Source organism: Schistocerca nitens, chromosome 6 (genome assembly GCF_023898315.1).
Source record: "Schistocerca nitens isolate TAMUIC-IGC-003100 chromosome 6, iqSchNite1.1, whole genome shotgun sequence".
Lineage (NCBI taxonomy): Eukaryota > Metazoa > Arthropoda > Insecta > Orthoptera > Acrididae > Schistocerca > Schistocerca nitens.
In genome coordinates, this window is record NC_064619.1 from 499,949,395 (window position 1) to 499,971,104 (window position 21,710).

The 21,710-nt window shown below is 43.7% G+C and overlaps 1 protein-coding gene and 1 pseudogene across 1 annotated transcript in view; one reads left to right on the forward strand and one right to left on the reverse strand.

The window, feature by feature from the left end:
• LOC126262536 (high affinity cAMP-specific and IBMX-insensitive 3',5'-cyclic phosphodiesterase 8) overlaps nt 1-21,710 on the reverse strand; it is a 1,685,047-nt gene that overhangs the window by 1,155,863 nt on the left and 507,474 nt on the right. The gene's annotated exons all lie outside the window — the stretch shown is intronic.
• LOC126263800 (5S ribosomal RNA) lies at nt 8,448-8,565 on the forward strand (annotated as a pseudogene).

A 21,710-nucleotide genomic window follows, 5' to 3' on the forward strand; every position in this document is an offset into this window, starting at 1 on the left:
GAAGTTAAATAATCCATTGTTTTATTGATGTTACATATAATTGACCGACAGTGCCATCCGTCGGTGCTTAAGGCGGAATGTTTATGTACCTTAATTCACTGACCACTATATCCCCGATTCGTTACACAATTGATCTCAAACAGCTTCAAACGTCTGACAACTTTTAAAACGAGTTAATATGTTAAATATTTGACCTTAAGCATGTAAACGATAAAAAGTTTAGAAGAGGTTTGAAATTATGCTTGAAGCCGCTAATTGCTCTCATTATGAAACGCTGCATGAACATACTCTGCGTAGTTTGCGCTCCATTTTAAGAAAAGCAAATTTATCAAGCATCTAAATTTTCTGACGTCACATCGCCTAAACTATGTGTCGTAAAATGGCATAATCTTACACGTAAGCTCAGTGGCTTATGTGCATAATGTCTGCAAACAGTGTTGCAAATAGATTTAATAGTATAGAAGCGATAAATTAAAACGTTATATCTGATGCTGAAGTTTTACTCCACGGATGCTGAAAATCTAATTGATTAAATTTTTTCCTTTCATCATTACTTTGAGGGGGGGGGGGGGCAGGAGTGTCAGAAGCTTTGAAATTACGTGCCAAGTTTGTTGGAAGTCGCTCTCATTCACAAATACTGGATGAATAAAGATCGAGTATATGCGCGCTACCAGTCATACAAAAGACAGTTTCAACCCACATCAAAAAAAGTTTTGCGTCACCCCGGATCCAAGAGTTCCGGAACCTGTACATCAAATTGGAATATAGATCAACATAAACATCACTTCCGCCCTTTTTATTGGTCATGAAAACCACACATTGCTTGTTGTACCACAATACAGTGAGACCTTCAGAGGTGGTGGTCCAGACTGCTGTACACACCGGTACCTCTAATAACCAGTAGCACGTCCTATTGCGTTGATGCATGCCTGTGTTCATCATGGCATACTATCAAATGGTTCAAATGGCTCTGAGCACTATGGGACTCAACATCTGTGGTCATCAGTCCCCTAGAACTTAGAACTACTTAAACCTAACTAACCTAAGGACATCACACACATCCATGCCCGAGGCAGGATTCGAACCTGCGACCGTAGCAGTCGCGCGGTTCCGGACTGAGCGCCTAGAACCGCTAGACCACCGCGGCCGGCATGGCATACTATCCACAAGTTAAAGGAACTGTTGGTCCAAATTGTCCTACTCCTCAACGGCGATTCGGCGTAGATCCCTCAGAGTGGTTGGTGGGTCACGTCGTCCATAAACAGCCCTTTTCAATCCATCCCAGGCATTTTCGATATGGTTCATGCATGGAGAACATGCTGGCCACTCTAGTTGAGCGATGTCGTTATCCTGAAGGACGTCATTCACAAGAAGTGACGATGGGGGACGAAGGGACGAACTGTCGTCCATGAAGTTGAATGCCGCGCCAGTGTGCTGCCGATATTGTTGCACTATCGGTCGGAGGATGGCATTCACGCATCGTACAGCCGTTACGGCGCCTTCCATGACTACCAGCGGCGAACGTCGGCCCCACATAATGCCACCCCAAAACATCAGGGACCCTCCACGTTGCTGCACTCGCTGGAAAATATGTCTAAGGCGTTCAGCCTGACCGGGTGGCCTCCAAACATGTCTCCGACGATTGTCTGGTTGAAGGCATATGCGACACTCATCGGTGAAGAGAACGAAATGCCAATCCTGAGCGGTCCATTCGGCATGTTGTTGGGCCCATCTGTACCATGCAGCATGGCGTCGTGATTGCAAAGATGGACCTCGCCATGGACGTCGGGGGTGAAGTTGCGCATCATGCAGCCTACTGCGCACAGTTATAGTCGTAAACGACGTCCTGTAGCTGCACCAAAAGCATTATTCTACATGGTGGCGTTGCTGTCAGGGTTCCTCAGAGCCATAATCCGTAGGTAGCGGTCATCCACTGCAGTAGTAGCCCTTGAGCGGCCTGAGCGAGGCGTGTCATGGACAGTTCCTTTCTATATCTCCTCCATGTCCGAACAACATCGTTTTGTAAAAGACATCATATTTACGCCAGTGACTGTAACAGTTACTTTATTTCACGGTTGCAATTCGGTCCTTAGGCCACTATCAAGTGCAGCTGAAAATTACAGAATGTTTATAAATTATTTAACAAAATCGTTGTGTATCTTGATATTCAGCCGATTATACAGAATGAAAAATGCAAGCGTAGGCATGTTACTTACATTTTTGTGGCTTTAAGCCATGTCAACTTAAAACGAGCTGGCACATTTATAGCCGGCCGGAGTGGCCGAGCGGTTCTAGTCGCTACACTCTGGAACCGCGCGACCGCTACGGTCGCAGGTTCGAATCCTGCCTTGGGCATGGATGTGTGTGATGTCCTTAGGTTAGTTAGGTTTAAGTAGTTCTAAGTTCTAGGAGACTGATGACCTCAGACGTTAAGTCCCATAGTGCTCAGAGCCATTTGAATCATTTTTTGACACATTTATATGTCGTAGTCATTACAATTAAATACATTCGTGACGCTGTTATATATTGCGAGCACACATATCCATATGTCATAGAACAACATAGTCTGTAGACACTCACGTTCGTTAGCCCCTCACTAGTCACTTATGCACTACACTGCAGCGGCAGATTACTGTTTACATGGTACTGGTAGCCGTTTTGGCGCTTAAACGGATTATAGATATTGTTTTTCTCTGTGTGGACTGCCACATATAAATGTCAGCTTATTTTGACACGGCTTAAAGCCACGAAAATGTAAGTAACAATCTTACGCAAATGCATTTTTCATTCTGTGTAATCAATATACACAAAGATTTTGTTAAATAATATATAAACAGTCTGTATTTTTCAGTTGCACTTGATAATGGCCAAAGGCCGAAATTTCAGTCGTGAAATAAAGAAAGTGCTATAGTCACTGGCTTAAATATGATGTCTTTTATAAAGTTCTACATGACTGTGAATCCCAGGTATAAGAAGTTAATATCGCTTTGGTTGACTCCGAGACGCCTGGACATTTCCCTTGTTGAGAGCCCTTCCTGGCACAAAGTAACAATGCGGACGCGATCGAACCGCGGTATTGACCGTTTAGGCATGGCTGAACTGCAGACAACATGAGTCGTGTACCTCCTTCCTGGTGGAATACTTGGAACTGATCGGTTGTCGGACCCCTTCCGTCTAATAGGCGCTGCTCATGGATGGTTCTTCACATCTTTGGGCGGGTTTAGTGACATCTCTGAACAGTCAAAGGGACTGTGTCTGTGATACAGTATCCACAGTCAACGTCTATCTTCAGGAGTTCTGGAAACCGGGGTGATCCAAAACCTTTTTTGATGTGGGTACTCGTCTTAGGTGTTAAACTTTTAACATAAGATTGTACCTTCTAGTGAATAGATTATGACAGCATCTAAAATTTTTAAATTCAGTCCATAATTACACCATACACTGAAAATAAAATGTAGATAGGCAATTGGCACAGGGGTCTGAGTTCCAGGACAGTCGCTTAGTAATACAGATTGTAGTGCATTTATAGCGTAGTTCTCCTTCCTTTTGTTTATTTTAAAGAGTATCTTACTGTCAGAATTTTTTTGCTTTTGAGCATTTTTTAAAGATTGGTGTTCATTATTGTTCTCCTTAACACCAGGAATATTTATGGTGTAAGCCTTTAAGCATATTTTGTTTCTATTTTATCATAGTTTCTTCGTTCGAGGTACTTTTTTTACACTAGTGAATTCTGCTGAGTAAGGGGAGTTAGAACGGAATTTTTTAATAATATTTTCGGATTTTTATCTCATTGTAAAATTTGCCATTTTCAGAATAAAATGATGTATATAACACTTATAAACTCACATGGGAAATACTTTATTTTATTTTTTTAAATATAGTCCACACCGGTTGAAAATGTTAAAACTTTTTTCAATATCTAATAAAATCGGTAATTTTTTATATAGAAGGCTATGGATTGCTGTGTTATAAAGGTTAAATTACATGTTCGTATTGGTAGCACTGTCAAAAACAGTATCTTATCGTTTCATAGTGTAAACACGCGTTGTATGTCAAAGTGATAACGTTTTTCCGAGGAAAAGTGACGAACAGATTGGTAAATTTCTCAAAATGTGAAGTAAGACGCTAAAACGAAGTGTTTTTAAGAAACGCTAGTTTCGTGATAATAGAATTTCGAATAAAGTGAAACACTGTGTTCAACATGTGGCATATGAAGTTACAGGCAGTGAAATACAGGCAAACTCGTCCGTATCTAGAGGAACACCCATTAGTGCTTCAGAGATTAAAATAAAACGTTGTGATACACAGTTTTCTCACAACGAAAGTGATGTAAATGTTAGGCTAGATTATATTCTGATAGATTTACACATCCTAACAAGGGTGTTAGGTAAATGTGTGTGTTGTAAAATATTTGGAGGACCAGTTAGTTTACATGAAGACAATCAGGTATCAAATGGACTAGCCAGGAAACTTATCATTAATTGTGCCATTTGTAAATACACTCATTGATTTTGGATTTCTTATAAGTGTCAAGATAATTATTTTGAAGTAAATGTTAGGTGGTTTTATGGATTGAGAGCTATTCGCAAAGGACACACTGCATCAGAAACAATATGTGATGTGCCGTGATGAATATGCAAATCCCACCTTGTAAAATCTACAAGTATGCAGGAGTTATTGGAGCTGCTGAGTAATCTGTTGCATGTGAGTCAATGAAGGGTGCCGCAAACGAAGCTGTTGAAATAAATGATGGTATGACTGACATACCAGTAGCTTTTGATGGCACTTGGCAGAAGCGCGGCTACAGTTCTAAGAATTATGTTGCTACGTGACCAGTGTGGATACTGGAGAAGTAACAGATTTCCAGATTTTAACCAAACATAAGTGTAAATCAGGTAATGAAGAAGGGCATATCTGTGATAGAAATTATGAAGGAACAAGTGGTGGTATGGAGGCCTCTGCCGCTACTGAAATTTTTAGTCATCTGTGAATGAAAGGGAAGTGTGTTACACTAAGTTCTTAGGTGATGGAGACTCAAAACCATATAACAGTGTAGTAGCCGCTCTGCCTTATGGTGAGAAGATTGTCACAAAACTGGAATGTGTTGATCATGTCCAGAAGAGGATGGGCACCAGGTTGAGGAAGTTGAAACAAAGTTTGGGAGACAAGAAACTTTCTGATGGCAATACCATAAGAGGCAGGCTGACAGAGAAAATGATTGATGAACTACAGCGGTATTATGCAATGGCCATTAGAAATAATACTGAGGATTTGTTGAAACTGAAGCAGGCGGTGTCGGCTACTTTCTTACACAGTCAACTGATGAAAAACCAGTACAGCACCTTTGCTCTCCTGGACCTGATTCATGGTACAATTACCGCAATGCCTAGTACTCAAACAGTTCATACAGCCATAAACATTCCATCCCAGCAACAGTCATGGATATCATAAAAACTATTTACAGAGACCAGGTATATCCTGAATTACTCAAGAAGTGTCTGCATGGACAGACTCAAGATCCTAATGAGTCGTTCAATAACCTTATTTGGACTAGCTTACCAAAAAATGTTTTTGTTAAAATGAAGACACTGAAGTGGGGGATCAGTGATGCTGTTAATGCCTTAAACGATGGCAACATTGGTAGGGCTACAGCATATGCGAATTAGTCCTGGAAAAACTGAATCAGAGAACTTGAACGGATGGACAAGGTTCGCATTGATAAAGCAGAGTATGCAGCACAGTTGGCCACTAAGAAGACCAGAAAGAAGAAAAGAAGAAAAAATTTGGAAAAAGATTAAGAGGATGATACACAGTAATGTTCAGGGTGCTTCTGAGGGACTAAAAATAAAAAAAAAGAAATTAAGCATATATTGAGTTACAGTCTTTTGAAACTTTGGAGGCCGTTCCTGAAAATTTACATTTTCTGTTGCATTTTTTCCCAAATCTCAGAAAGCACGTCGAGTAATTCAAACTTTCAGAGAGTAATAACATACATATCGTGACTCTCCTGAACTAATAGAAGAAAATAATGTTATGTAGTAATTTAAATTATTTAGAATATCGTGAAAAAAGTACACAAAACTTTAACCGTGAAATTAATAAAGTTGTATTTCCGAAAGCAGTGACTGAAATGCAATTATTGTAGTTCAGTAGACTCAAACATACAGTTTAAAATCCTGTAAAGTTTCATGTCAATGGCTACTGTGTTTCCTGATATGCAGGGAAGCCATATCACTAAATTTAACATTGTCGGGATAGGGCGTTCCAACTCCCGTTAAATTGTTGTAATAAATTCAGATGATTCGGCTGCCCCTACCGATGGGTTTTATGCAGCCTGCAACGCCTTGACATGAGAGATTTTATTATTCTCTTTCTTTCAATGTGCGAACTATTACACCCGCAGAAAAGATGAGTGGGATCATTTTGTAGGAAATTTAACATTGTTAAATTTTGTACTGTGGTACGTTTCGGTGGAGGCCACAGTTTTCGGGTCATTCACCAGAAACGCCTTTGAAGGCCAATTTTGTACCTTAGGTTATATTTGTAGCACCATACGCATCAGTTGTAGATGATATCCATTTTATGCTCAAAGTTCAAGTGTAGAAAATTTTTCGTAACGTTTTTGGGAAACAGCGATCTTGTAAGCTTCATAAAATCAGAGAATAAACAGTCTAGACCGCGATGGTAATTTTACTAAAATGACCGCTTTCTGCCTAGTCTTAGACCATCTACGTACAGCACCATCGTCTGAAGTTGACGATGCGTAGAACAGTCAGTCAGTTGATCTCAGTCGCTGAGCAGTTTCAGCGACTGAGATCAACTGACTGTTCTACGCATCGTCAATTTCAGCTGATGGTGCAGAGGATGGCCTAAGGCTAGGCCAAAACCTGTCATTTTAATAAAATAACCATCGCGATGTAGACTGTTTCTTCGTGTATTTCTAAGTGTAGAAGCCCATCCTCTAGTCCACATCAACTGTGCCTATGTGTGAACCGAAGTACTGACGGCACTCATGGTCGAAGGGTGATAGCGGCTATTTATTCTCCTTCTATTTATTCTACTTCTTCTTGTTGTACTTCTGTCCCGCATCCGTGCTGGGTCAGCAACGTTATCAACAACGGGTGGCTGGATAGCCTTCCCGTTGCTACAGTGTCACCTTTGGGACGAAATTTGTGTAGTGTTCCTGGGCGTAGTGTGATTTATATGAAAGTGTGCAAAGGCTTCGATATGGTTGTGAGTCAAGTAACTGAGGTGGAACTAGTGTACCAGCCCGCTATTCCCCTAGTCGGATGTTGGCTGGCACACCGATCCTCTCCTTTAATTGATTCGATCCGCGGCCGGCGCAGCTCCGCACCCCAGAAGCGACGCTTTAAAAGCACTGATATCCGGGTGGATGAGACAGCAGCTATTTCCGTGTAAATCGAAGTCTGTACGAATCGGCTTCCGATAAACTACGCGTACGTAGGTCCTGTTATCTCTGCGACGATCCAAAACATGAAAGGCATCACTCTTTTTCTGTTTCCGTTATGATCTGAACCTTTTTCGTGGGTGGAATTGAGCGGGTTCAAAAAATTCTTGTAATTTTTCCTCAACACGGAGCCACGTTACAAATACTTCGTCAACTTAGCTCCAAAATATTGTGTGGTTCCTAACAGACAGATTCCAGAATATTTTATTCCAAGTCCTCCATAGGGAATTTGACCCCGAGGATGACGAAGTATTTACCATGGTGATATGAAGACGCATATCAAGAACATAGTCAGTGCGGTTTCTGGAGCCGTTTGCTCTCGTGAACAGATTGTCATAACGAGGCTGGTTCGAGATGCACGGTTCGTAGTGCAGGCGGCGTGGCCGTGTTGCCGCTCGCTGCTTGCCCCAAACACGGTGCCGCCGGCACATCCTGCATTCGTCGCCCGCCCGGCGGCGTCCCCTATTAGCAAACGCCCCCGTGAACAATCGCCCGCTGTCCTCCCAAGCGGCCGGGCGTGGGTCGCGGCGTGACCTGCCCGACAACGAGCGCGGTCGCCCACTGTGCAGTCGCACGGTCCCAGCTGCTGCTGTCGCCGCAGCTGGCATCACATCCACTCTCACCGACAGCTTGCTGAAGCGCTTACGTCTAAGACTCACGTAAACGGAACGAGTCCAAAACCTGTCGATAAACTTCCATAAAAGATCACTGGTGATTTCCATTTTCTCGCTGCTCTTTCTCTCTTCGCCCGCACGCATTAATTGCGCAGCGCTCGGTTTGCTTCGTATTTTGTTTCCGTTGATGTCAGTTCTACGCAACCTGTGTGAGATCTACCTACGTACACTGATGAGCCAAAATAACATGACCATCTGCTTGATAGTTTGTTTGTCAGTCTTTGGAACGAAATACGTCACTGATTCCGAGTATCACGGATCCGACGGTTTGTTGGTAGGTTTGTGGACGTATGTGGCGTAAGATGGGCAACGGCATTGCCGCAGTGGATACACCGGTTCCCGTGAGAACACCGAAGTTAAGCACTGTCGGGCGTGATCGGCACTTGGATGGGTGACCATCCAGGCCGCCATGTGCTGTTGCCATTTTTCGGGTTACACTCAGCCTCGTGATGCCAATTGAGGAGCTACTCGACCGAATAGGAGCGGCTTCGGTCACAAATACCATCAAACGACCGGGAGAGTTGAGTGCTGACCCCACGCCCCTCCTACCTGTATCCTCATGTGAGCATGACACGGCGGTCGGATGGTTCCGGTAGGCCACTCGTGGCCTGAAGACGGAGTGCTTTATGTGGCGTAAGATGTCCACGCGCAGGTCATGCAATTCGCGTAAATAACGGGCCGTTGATTTGCGTACGCGGTGATGGCACCTGTTAGCCACCCAGGTGGGCCCCATTGAATTTACATCAGAAGGAACTTCTCTCCGAGACATCAACATGAGTGTACTATAATGCTCCTCAAAACACTGTAGCACGGACAATTACATTTCTCAAAGCTAGCATCGTCGTCACGGAAGACACCAAGCATGAAGGGATACAGGTGGTTCGCAGCTGTCAGTGTGCCTTCAATTACTACCACAGGTCCCATTCAAGCGCAGCAGAATGTCTCTAATAGCATAGTACTGCTCCCACCAGCTTGCACGTTTCAAGCAGCATTTCACATCGATGACGTCGTTTGCGGAGACGACTATCGACCTAGTGTAGCAAAACTGTGATTCACCCGAAGAGTACAAACATTTCCATTGATTGACGGTCGAATCTCGTCGACTCTGTGCCCACTGCAATCGTAATTGACGATGTCGTTGGGTCAACATGTGAACATATAGGGGTCGTCTGCTGACGAGCTCGATGTTCAACAACATATGATGAACGGTGTGCTCCAAAATACTTGTTCGTCCACCAGCATGGTGCTATTTTGGCAGAGATGCCACGGATCACAATTTATCACTTTTCATAGCAGACAAGCTTCCGAACACCATGTTCTGTGGAGACCCGTGGACGTCCAACCATTTAGCGTCTAGTGGTAGTTTCATTGTGCTGTTACCTCTTTCTGTACATGTTCACAACAGTAGCACGTGAATATTTCACAAGCTCCGCCGTTTTAGAGATACTCGTTCACAGGCTTTGCGTAATAACAATCTGCCCTTTGACTAAGTCGCTTATCTCAAGGGATGTCCCCATCTACAGCCCATATATTTGCTAGGCTGATGCCCATCCGTCTCTGCTGCCTTAACATACTTCTCATTGCGCGTCACGTGCTCCCAGCGTCACCAGGCGGCCTCCAACCTCGCGATGGGCTGTGATCATTATGTTTTGGCTTATCAGGATGTATTTGGAATTGCATTAATATGAGCTCCCACAAATAATATAGAGCCTCAAAGCCAAATTTTTTGTAGATACACTTATCTGGTGGTCGTTGGTTGTCCAGGGTTTACAGTCGCTTTGGGGAATGTGTTTTTATTTGGCCTACATCGCTAAAGCGACATAACAAGTAAGATGCACTGAACTACCAATGTTGCCTTTGCTGATCCATTATGGACTGTGGGACAACGGCTGATATGTATTTCTTGATACAATAATTTACCAACAGCCGTATGTATTGTAGACATTTATTTTATGAACTTCTTATATGCAACCAGTTTCAGCATTACACTGATGCCATCTTCAGGCCCCACACCCTTCCGTGTATAGCGATTTCACGACTACGACGTGTGGGGCCTGAAGATGGCATCCGTGTATTGCCGAAACTAGTTGCATATAAGAAGTTTATAAATAAATGTCTACAATAGACACGGCTGTTGGTAAATTATTGTATCAAGAGATACCAATGTTGCCATCTTCACACTCTGCGAAAACAATGTAGCGCCATCTTGAAACTGTGTACGAGGCGGGGCTTTAAAATAACAGGGCTCATGATGTCAAAGAGTAAGCACGCATGCGCGAAAGATAAACGACCAATAGCTGTGAAGCTTGAAGCCTTCTCAGACGTGGGAAAATCAATGTGGCCGTGGTCTTCGTTTGTGTAAGTGCTATTAGTTTGTTTTGTCGGAAAAAATGATAAGAACAGCGAATAGTCGTGAAGTTTCGCATTAAACTTGGCAGAACTGCTACTGAAACCTATATTTTACTAAATAAGTGTATGGCGAGGACTGAATCACATCTGCTACTTTTTGAGTGGTACAGGCGTTTCCGTGATGGCCGAGAAGATGTTGAAGATGGCTCACGCTAGTAGCGCCGAAAATGATAACAACAGCGAATCTACATCTGCATCCATACTCCGCAAGCCACCTGACGGTGTGTGGCGGAGGGTACCCTGAGTACCTCTATCGGTTCTCCCTTCTATTCCAGTCTCGTATTGTTCGTGGAAAGAAGGATTGTCTGTATGCTTCTGTGTGTGCTCTAATCTCTCTGATTTTATCATCATGGTCTCTTCGCGATATATACGTAGGAGGTACCAATATACTGCTGGACTCTTCGGTGAAGGTATGTTCTCGAAACTTTAACAAAAGCCCGTACCGAGCTACTGAGCGTCTCTCCTGCAGAGTCTTCCACAAGGAGTTTATCTATCATCTCCGTAACGCTTTCGCGATTACTAAATGATCCTGTAACGAAGCGCGCTGCTCTCCGTTGGATCTTCTCTATCTCTTCTATCAACCCTATCTGGTACGGATCCCACACCGCTGAGCAGTATTCAAGCAGTGGGTAAACAAGCGTACTGTAACCTACTTCCTTTGTTTTCGGATTGCATTTCCTTAGGATTCTTCCAATGAATCCCAGTCTGGCATCTGCTTTACCGACGATCAACTTTTTATGATCATTCCATTTTAAATCACTCCTAATGCGTACTCCCAGATAATTTATGGAATTAACTGCTTCCAGTTGCTGACCTGCTATTTTGTAGCTAAATGATAAGGGATCTATCTTTCTATGTATTCGCAGCACATTAAACTTGTCTACATTGAGATTCAATTGCCATTCCCTGCACCATGCGTCAATTCGCTGCAGATCCTCCTGCTTTTCAGTACAATTTTCCATTGTTAAACCTCTCGATACACCACAGCATCATCTGCAAAAAGCCTTAGTGAACTTCCGATGTCATCCACCAGGTCATTTATGTATATTGTGAACAGCAACGGTCCCATGACACTCCCCTGTGGCACACCTGAAATCACTCTTACTTCGGAAGACTTCTCTCCATTGAGAATGACATGCTGCGTTCTGTTATCTAGGATCACACAATTGGTCTGATAGTCCATATGCTCTTACTTTGTTCATTAAACGACTGTGGGGAACTGTATCGAACGCATTGCGGAAGTCAAGAAACACGGCATCTACCTGTGAACCCGTGTCTATGGCCCTCTGAGTCTCGTGGACGAATAGCGCGAGCTGGGTTTCACACGACCGTCTTTTTCGAAACCCATGCTGATTCCTACAGAGTAGATTTCTAGTCTAGTCGTGAAGTTTGGCATTAAACTTGGTAAAACTGCTACTGAAACCTATATTTTACTAAATAAGAGTATGGCGAGGACTGTATCACATCCGCGACTTTTTGAGTGGTACAGGCGTTTCCGTGATGGCCGAGAAGACGTTGAAGATGGCTCACGCCAGTAGCGCCGAAAATTCTCACTATCAAACAACGTGAAAATGTTTGTACTGCCACTTTGAGTATCACTGAAAATGATCCTGATTTCTAGCAAAGAGTGATAACATATCATGAATCTTGGTTTTAACCTATGATTCAGAAACTAAGCGCCAGTACGTGCATTGGAAGAGCTGAACTTCATCGAGAACGGAGAAAGATCGAATGAGCAAATCAAGATTGAAAGAGATGATGATTGTGTTTGTCGATATCCATGGGATTGCATATGTTCACTAGGTTCCTACAGGTTAAACTATTAATCAACGTTACTACTTTGATGCTCTTGCTCAAGTCGTGAGAAAATAAGAAAAAAAATACCCGAATTGTGGAAGAACTAGTCAGGGTTTCTGCATCAAAACAGTGCACCGATTCATACCGCATTATAGGAACAAGATTTCAGTCCGTTGAAGCAGTGAAAGGATGCGGCACGCGTTATCAAGGAGTTCACATAGGAGACTTCCACCACTGTTGCCATCAATAGAAAATTCGTACTGATCGTTGTAGGTATGGTGGATAGTATACTGAGGTTGACAATAGCGATATACATATGTTTTTGAAACAAAATGTTTTACAGCAATAGACATGTTATTTTACAGCCACACGTCGTACATCTACAGGTGTCGTGGTGTCTGCAAGTCATATGCCAGGACCTCCACCACAGCTGCCCACCTGCAACTGAAACTGTTTCTTCTATTCTGCTGGCTTCTGATGTCATTCCCGTGGTATCAAGTAAGCCCTATGTCAGAACTATGACCTCCATTACAGGTTCAATTGTTTTATTTAATTTTAATACGTTCGCGCCCACGTGTACCGCCCACCGGTGGTACTCACCGGTGGCTCAGGGCAGATCCTCCCATGGAGCCCCGTGTACCGCCAGTGGCTCACGCTCGACTCTACCAATTACGCTACCTGCAATACAATACCGTATGATGTGTTACCTATAAGCCAGGCGCAACGAGCAGCTGTGAATACAATTTTTGTGCCCCTTCAACACGAGAGCTTTCGACACAAATGAGGCAAGAGCCAATTTTTGATTAATCTAGGGTGAAATTATCTTATATGAACATATTATTTTAAAGGTCTGCAACCATAGCGAAAATTCTACATCTGAATAAAATCTTCCTCGCTGGCTGTTAAACTACTTTTATTAAATATTCATACCGGTTTCGCATCAATGGAGATGAATCTTCAGATGACAGGTTTCTTTAAACTGTCATGGCGCAGCAAATTGATTGGTTAGAGCCAAGTCCCATTGTTCATCGTCAAGATAAAAGATGCATCTCTAATGATGCGAAAACTGCAATGACTTTTTAATGAAAATAGTTTAACAGCCATTGCGGAAGAGTTTATTCACCATATTTTATGTGATCTTTCGTTTCTATTTTTTTTTTTTTAAGAATGGACTTGCTTCGCTTTCTGAATAAAAGGTCAATATTGCAATAGCAGCCCAGGGCGTTTATATATGACCGATGCCCCACGGCGAGAAACAAGAAAAGCAGTGCAGGGAAGCATGAATACGCGCGCCGACCCACATCGAGAAACACAGTTCTCAGCGGCAGCGTGAATGTGTTAAGTTCTGGCTGATGCATAATTCAGTGCATCTAAAAGACGTTCGGAGTCCCTTACTGCCATTTCTGTTCGCATGCAAATCGTGTGTACTATTGATCCAATCTGGATGAAAGGCAGCTGGAAGGGCTGAAAAAATACAAAAACAAAAATCACTACAGAAACGCAAAAATAAATAGTCAAACAGAAAGTTACTGTGGCCTCTGATGATCAGAGGATTTTGAAACTGAAACTTGATGCTCTCTAAACCAAGTATTACAAATGCTATTAATGTTTTAATTAATTAATAATAATTAAAACACAGTCTTTTAAGAAAAATTAGTTACCATATTCGAAGTATTTTTATCACGCTTCGCGAGTGAAATATGTCAATTGCTAGAAAAGGCTTTTCTAAAAGCGTAGCAGCATTAAGATTTGCAGTGCTCTGCAGGATTAGTTTATGGAAACTGCCTCCCTCAAAACATAGAACCTTACGTCACTGTGAATAAGATGAGACTCTGGCTTCCAATACATTTCAGTAAAGCTGGGGTCAGATCAAAAGCGAAAACTTGAACAAAATAAAGAAAGGTTAAAACAATTTCAAGCAAAAAAAAGCGTTTTATGTCCCATGAGAATCAACTTTCATTAAGTAAAATTTTAGGTTATACTTTACGAAGGAGCTTCCATCTGAAACAATCACTTAAGCAATAGATCAAGTGGTCGCAGTCGTCCTCAAATTTATGGAAAGAGTTGCGAGCTCATTAGTATTATATGACAAGTGAGATTCTAGGGATGGGTTGTACGGCAATTGCTTGGGTTTCCTGCGCTCGTAATACGTTAATGCTGCATCGTTGCACGAGCTGTATTGATCATAGCGCTTGACGATTTGAACAGAGCATCGAAACGAACATTTCCTTTGTTTAATGTCGTGTGCAAAACTTCCTTTTATAAGTTTTGGTTATCTGTTTCCGTGGATATGGTAGTTCCCCACTGCTGGTACCGAGCGAGGTGGCGCATTTGGGAGGACGACTGGTCAAATCCGCGTCCGGCCATCCTGATTTAGGTTTTCCGTTATTTCCCTAAATCGCTTCAAGCAAATGCCGGGATGGTTCCTTTGAGAGGGCATGGCCGACTTCCTACCGCATCCTTCCTTAATCCGATGGGACCGATGACCTCGCTGTTTAGCCCCCTCCCCAAAGCCAATCAACCAACCCACCACTGCTGGCAGATTTGAAGCTCATAGAAGGGGCAAGGGAGCATCGAGCTTTGTTACATATGTTGTAAGTGCTACGAGGGCAGTTCAATAAGTAATGCAACACATTTTTTTTCTCGGCCAATTTTGGTTGAAAAAACCGGAAATTTCTTGTGGAATATTTTCAAACATTCCCGCTTCGTCTCGTATAGTTTCATTGACTTCCGACAGGTGGCAGCGCTGTACGGAGCTGTTAAAATGGCGTCTGTAACGGATGTGCGTTGCAAACAACGGGCAGTGATCGAGTTTCTTTTGGCGGAAAACCAGGGCATCTCAGATATTCATAGGCGCTTGCAGAACGTCTTCGGTGATCAGGCAGTGGACAAAAGCACGGTGAGTCGTTGGGCAAAGCGTGTGTCATCATCGCCGCAAGGTCAAGCAAGACTGTCTGATCTCCCGCGTGCGGGCCGGCCGTGCACAGCTGTGACTCCTGCAATGGCGGAGCGTGCGAACACACTCGTTCGAGATGATCGACGGATCACCATCAAACAACTCAGTGCTCAACTTGACATCTCTGTTGGTAGTGCTGTCACAATTGTTCACCAGTTGGGATATTCAAAGGTTTCTTCCCGCTGAGTCCCTCGTTGTCTAACCGAACACCATAAAGAGCAAAGGAGAACCATCTGTGCGGAATTGCTTGCTCGTCATGTGGCTGAGGGTGAGAATTTCTTGTCAAAGATTGTTACAGGCGATGAAACATGGGTTCATCACTTCGAACCTGAAACAAAACGGCAATCAATGGAGTGGCGCCACACCCACTCCCCTACCAAGAAAAAGTTTAAAGCCATACCCTCAGCCGGTAAAGTCATGGTTACAGTCTTCTGGGACGCTGAAGGGGTTCTTCTGTTCGATGTCCTTCCCCATGGTCAAACGATCAACTCTGAAGTGTATTGTGCTACTCTTCAGAAATTGAAGAAACGACTTCAGCGTGTTCGTAGGCACAAAAATCAGAACGAACTTCTCCTTCTTCATGACAACGCAAGACCTCACACAAGTCTTCGCACACGAGAGGAGCTCACAAAACTTCAGTGGACTGTTCTGCCTCATGCACCCTACAGCCCCGATCTCGCACCGTCGGATTTCCATATGTTTGGCCCAATGAAGGACGCAATCCGTGGGAGGCACTACGCGGATGATGAAGAAGTTGTTGATGCAGTACGACGTTGGCTCCGACATCGACCAGTGGAATGGTACCGTGCAGGCATACAGGCCCTCATTTCAAGGTGGCGTAAGGCCGTAGCATTGAATGGAGATTACGTTGAAAAATAGTGTTGTGTAGCTAAAAGATTGGGGAATAACCTGGTGTATTTCAATGCTGAATAAAACAACCCCTGTTTCAGAAAAAAAATGTGTTGCATTACTTATTGAACTGCCCTCGTATAAGGCAACTGAAACGTCTCCGTAGTTGACAGGACATGCTGTTCTGAAAATTGCAGTTACGTTCACATATTTCCAGTAAGGTGAGAGCGGGAAGATGGATTTATAACAGAAGATATTCAAGCAAGGGATGTCAGGTCCACTCATGGCTCCACTTAGCTGGTTTCGCGAGAACTGAGAAAGGGTGAATGGATTTCCAACTGATGAGATTTCGAGGGGGCTGTTAGTTTCTGCACTTAACTAGCAACGGAAGAAAAATTTCCAGAAACATGGCGTCAGTCAGGTTCACTAATTGTTCTCCCCACTGATGGAAAGGGTGGACATTAGTACAGCCTTTATTATGACATTTATTTGGTTTTAGCAGCGTGGGCAATTGTAGCAGATCGTTATTTCAGTGAACTCTCAGACGGCTGGGATCATGGTAATGGGCTTCTCAAATGGGAATATTAGACAGGAGATTTGATAAATATAGGAAACATCTAAAACATAGGTATGAGAGATTTGGAAATATTTACAATTTATGTCTAGAACAATGTTGTTCAGTGTCACAAACCAAAATTAGAAATGAACCCACGCATCTAGCAGTATTTGGAACCGAAAATGAAGAACTGTGTGATTGATGAAAATTCCCAATAGAGTGTTACACGGTTAGTTATTTATATGGTGGAGATCCTCCTTTCTTTTTAGCACATGAGGCATAAACTTAGCTGCTTCGGCTGAGCTGACAGCATCGATGGTTAATGTTCAATGTGATGTGACCCCTGCATTAAGACGGGGACGAGGAGCGTGTGGACGATGATAAGTGGGAAGGGGAAATGGAGAAATAGCCTTTCCTGGAGATGCTGCCGTGCTTGTGAAATTGGTTGTCGCGCAACGACAATGATAATACAATCTGTCCTTTGCACAAACAATTCAGACTTGTTTGTCTACTTGAAGGAGAGTTTCACGTTCTGTAATTTGGTTGATAGCGGATTTACTGTGACATTAGCGGTATGGTATATCTTTCCTGCCGCCGTTATCTAGCATAACAAAAAGTTATATTTATGAGAGGAAATAAAAATAAATGTTTTTTGATGCCTTTATTAGTGACAACATAGCTCAAGTTGGGCTTCCAGAAGTGTGCTCAATATATTGATGTTAGCACCTAGTCTTTGGCAAAGGGTGCCTTGAAATTGAAAGAAAAATACTTTGGAGCACACACACATACACACACACACACACACACACACACACATAGAAACACCATACACTATTCTACAACTACTCACACCAACAAGTATTTTATTACGGGTTACCAGATTGGAAGAGATAGAATTCGCAGGGAGGCAAAGTGTTGATGAGACGGGCACACTTCATGGAAGAATTGTTCTCACGTAAGTGAGGTGGCGTCGATTAAATAACGACTTTCCAATTTGCACGTTGAGCGGCTGTCACATGACCTTCCTCAGGATGCCAACTCAAGCGGGGAATGACCTGAATGAACCACCCCGACTGTTACCTCGGCCAAGCCAAGGCAAACATTTCACGCATCTGGCAACACGTGGTCACACAGTGCCTAATGGAGCGGACGAGGGTTGTGTGCCGTACCGTAACGCCCGGCTGTCGCGAAACTTGGTGTACCTACGACTGACGGACAAAACTGTCGCGCTTTTTACCACACCAAAGACTTTCGAAACAGCTTTCCTGGTCTTATTTGCAAGATTAATATTAACTCAAATAAATATACTGTCGATGTTGCAGTTGATGGGACAAAAGCAGAAGTGGTTAGCTGCCTTGGCGATTTACGGTTACTATATTTAATTGGCCTCTTGTTAAGTTTGGTACTGCGAGGATAACAAATTTTAACTAATAATTTCATAAGAACGGATTCGCTATACAACGCCCACTCATTCCTCCAACTGGAAAATTATTTTAAAGAGACGAGCGCAGCTGCGGTCTTTCGTACCCGCTTTGGAAACGAAGCGCTACACATTCCTGTAATACGAGACGACTTTCAACATCGGTATCACAACGTCATCAGATTTAGTCAATGATCTGTGAAAATATCACATGAATTTCAGGTCTAGTAGCATGTAAATGTAGGCAATCGTATAGACTGTGAAAGTAAACGTACTGAAATTTCATTCATCATGTGGTGTTTCGTACACCGTACACTGTAAACTAAAGTCTTAGTGTCCTTGAAACGCTTGGAGCTGAATTTCGCCATTTTTTTATTGTAACTCTCATCTTATTTTAGTGGTTACTTAACCCTTTCACTACCGTGAGGGCATTGCTTTCCACGATAGGTTATCAGAGAACTGGTGGGAATTTGCTTCATACTATTGCCATACATCAACATCCTACTGGTAAAGGAAGGAATGATAATGGTTTGCAGAATTCTTATAATTACAGATTGTACCTGTAAATTTGTGGCACCTTCGAGTTTCATTGTTAACCCTCCGCTCCGCATTGTCACATCGAATTGGTTCACGCCTGCAGATAGGCAACCCAATGAAGAGATTCGCAAAGCGGGCTGCCGTATTGCCTTCTCAGACAATTCACGTCAAAAAACTGCACAGAAGTACTGACGTTTATATGCATGTGCAGTGTCTGTTCTTTCAGGCGTGTCCAAAAATAATACACACTATGTACTCATATAATTTATTCACATCGACGGGCAATGAACCGCAGCCTTCAGTGAGGATGCACAATTATATTCGATCTCCAGCGGGAATATAAAATTAGTGAGCTTGGAGGACATGGACGGGGACTGTAGGATGTGAGTCGGCCGGGGAGCGTGTCGAGATAGTCCACGCATTTGCGATAAACACTGTGTCCGGGTGACACGGTGGTTAAAGCAACTACACAGTAAGCAGCATACCCGAGGTTCAGTCCTGGTCCGGCACACACTCTGCCTCGTCACCGCCGACTCCGCACAAAGTCCCAGTGTAGCTGGTGCCATTATTTCCTCTCCTTTCTCCAGCCTCCACCTTCAGTTTACACAGTGCTGACGTTTGCCGCATCACAAACAGTGCTCGTACTCAGCACCAGTATTGTGAATTGAAAACTTACTCTATCCACTGATGTGTGTTTTTATGTGTGTCTTACAGTTTTCGGGCAGTCGTCTTCTGAAAACCCAGAAGTACTTAAGAAAATCCCGGTGTGTTCTGTCCCTCCCTGAATTGAAAAACGAAACCCCGGGAACTATTTCTCCCATATTGTTCCTTCTGACTACGATATTAATTGAAGTAACCATACATTAATAAATTTCACTTCGAAATGTACCAAATACGGTAACATAAAAACAAACACTTCGTACATTGCTGTGTACTTTTTTCTGTTGGTTGTCATGCAAATGTTCTCTTCCGAGGTGTGAATTGGGCTGAGCCTTGACCACTTTACTGAACGTGTGGAATAGATTTTTTCTGCAGCTGATGTTGGCTGCTGAACTGCCGGGAGCCGGCACTGCTGAGACTCTGGTGGACAGCAGGGAGCGGCCCCGAGCCCCGAGGCTGAGCTGCGGTCCTGCGAGCCGTTAATTACTCCGGCCCACCAGGGATCACACGCGACTCCGTCGGGTACACACACACACACACACACACACACACACACACACACACACACACACACACACACTGCGCCAGACAAGCACCAATAGTTTCACACATCCCCAGGCCAACATTAATTAAGCCTACCCCCAATTACATTAGACCTCTCTGCTCTAGATTTCACCTCCTAGCCGTTTCCGGCAATGTCAATGGCCAGTACTGACGTTAAGTATCTGCAGACGAAAGTTTAATATTCGTTCGGAGACGGCAGATTTTTCGGACTGGAGCAAACGTTTGTGACGCTGATGTTCGACACATCGGAGGTACGAAGAGGAGGGAGGAAAACCTTTATCTCTATTGATAATCTCATCAAATAATGGTATTTCGATGGATTCCTTGACCACAGAATCCCAGCAACGAGAACCCAGAGCAATAATATGCATCTTTTTAAACGACATGCTATGCCCTTCATTGAGACTATATTCAAGATCGTATTCAAAATGGTTCTAATGGCTCTGAGTACTACGGGACTTAACATCTGAGGTCGTCAGTCCCCTAGATCTTAGAACTACTAAGACGTAACATCCATGCCCGAGACAGGATTCGAACCTCCTACCGTAGCGGTCGCGCAGTTCCAGACTGAAGCGCCTAGAACTGCTCGGTCACACTGGTGTAGGAACAAAGTTCATACCTTTTTCCAAAACCGACGAAATAGCATCATCCAATTTCTTGTCGGTTGCATTAATAACAGTCCGACGGCGAGTAATGTTATCATATGTGGATGGTTGTTGGCGAAGTCGAAGAAATTTCGGAGATTGTTTCTTAATTGTATTCTAATGCGTGGAAGAAATTTCGAAGACAGTTTCTTAATAGTATGGAAAAAGGTAATAACTTTGTATGGCGTGGACCCTGGGTATAAAGGAGGCGCCGTTTCCGATGTTCATTCACTTCCGGCATGATTGTGGACTCAGCACCGGCCCACGAGTCACCCAATGTGGCGTCGAATGAAATAAGACTTGCACTTGGCTGCCGAACTTCCCCGAATGGGGGTCTCCCGGCCAACGATGCCTTACGCTCATTTCCATTTCTTTGTTTTTTTTTTTTTTATGTGCACTCAGCGATCGCACCTGAAATATTGCGGCCAGATGGACCGCCGAAGTATTGTGTAGTGAAGACGATAATATCTGGCAGCATACCCGTGAAGAGCATAAACAAAAGACGGAGTGGTGATTAAATAAGGATTGACACAAATGAAATAGCAAACGAATGTTTCACAAAAAATAAAAGACAGATGGGCGTAGACTGATAACGATAGAGATATACATGAGTCAAGTGACGACTGGGCCTGACAGCCAGGAAGAAGGATATCATGGGAACGGAGCAATTGGAGTAGTGCGTATGAGGGTGTGTGTGTGTGTGACGGGGGGGGGGGGGGGCGGATAATTGGAGGAGGAATTCGAGAGAGTGAAGAGGGATGCCATTCCGTACCAAGCCTTGGATGTGGGAGGATAGGGCTGCAGAGGAAGGGAGCCCGGACCGGGGATAGTGGCATGGGTTCTGTTTATATCTAATGGGACGGGTGTATATCGGGGTGGATTTCATCGTCGGGTAAGGGAAGACGATTAAAACTTCCTTGGGAGAGAATGTGAAAAGTGTGGAGGTGTAGCGTTAGGGGAATGTGGTGGTAGAGGCGCGCCGGAATACCAGGAGCAGTGAGCAGGGGGGAAAATTAGGGGACGGGCGGTGTCGAGTTTAAGGGTAACGTTGGATATTCGGAGGTGTTCAAGATACGAAGAGCAGGGAGGAAACTTTTACAAGTTGATAGTGGATGTGGGCGAGGAGGGTAAGCGGGTTTGAAAGGCTAGGCGGAGTTCATGGCGTGGTAGGAGGGA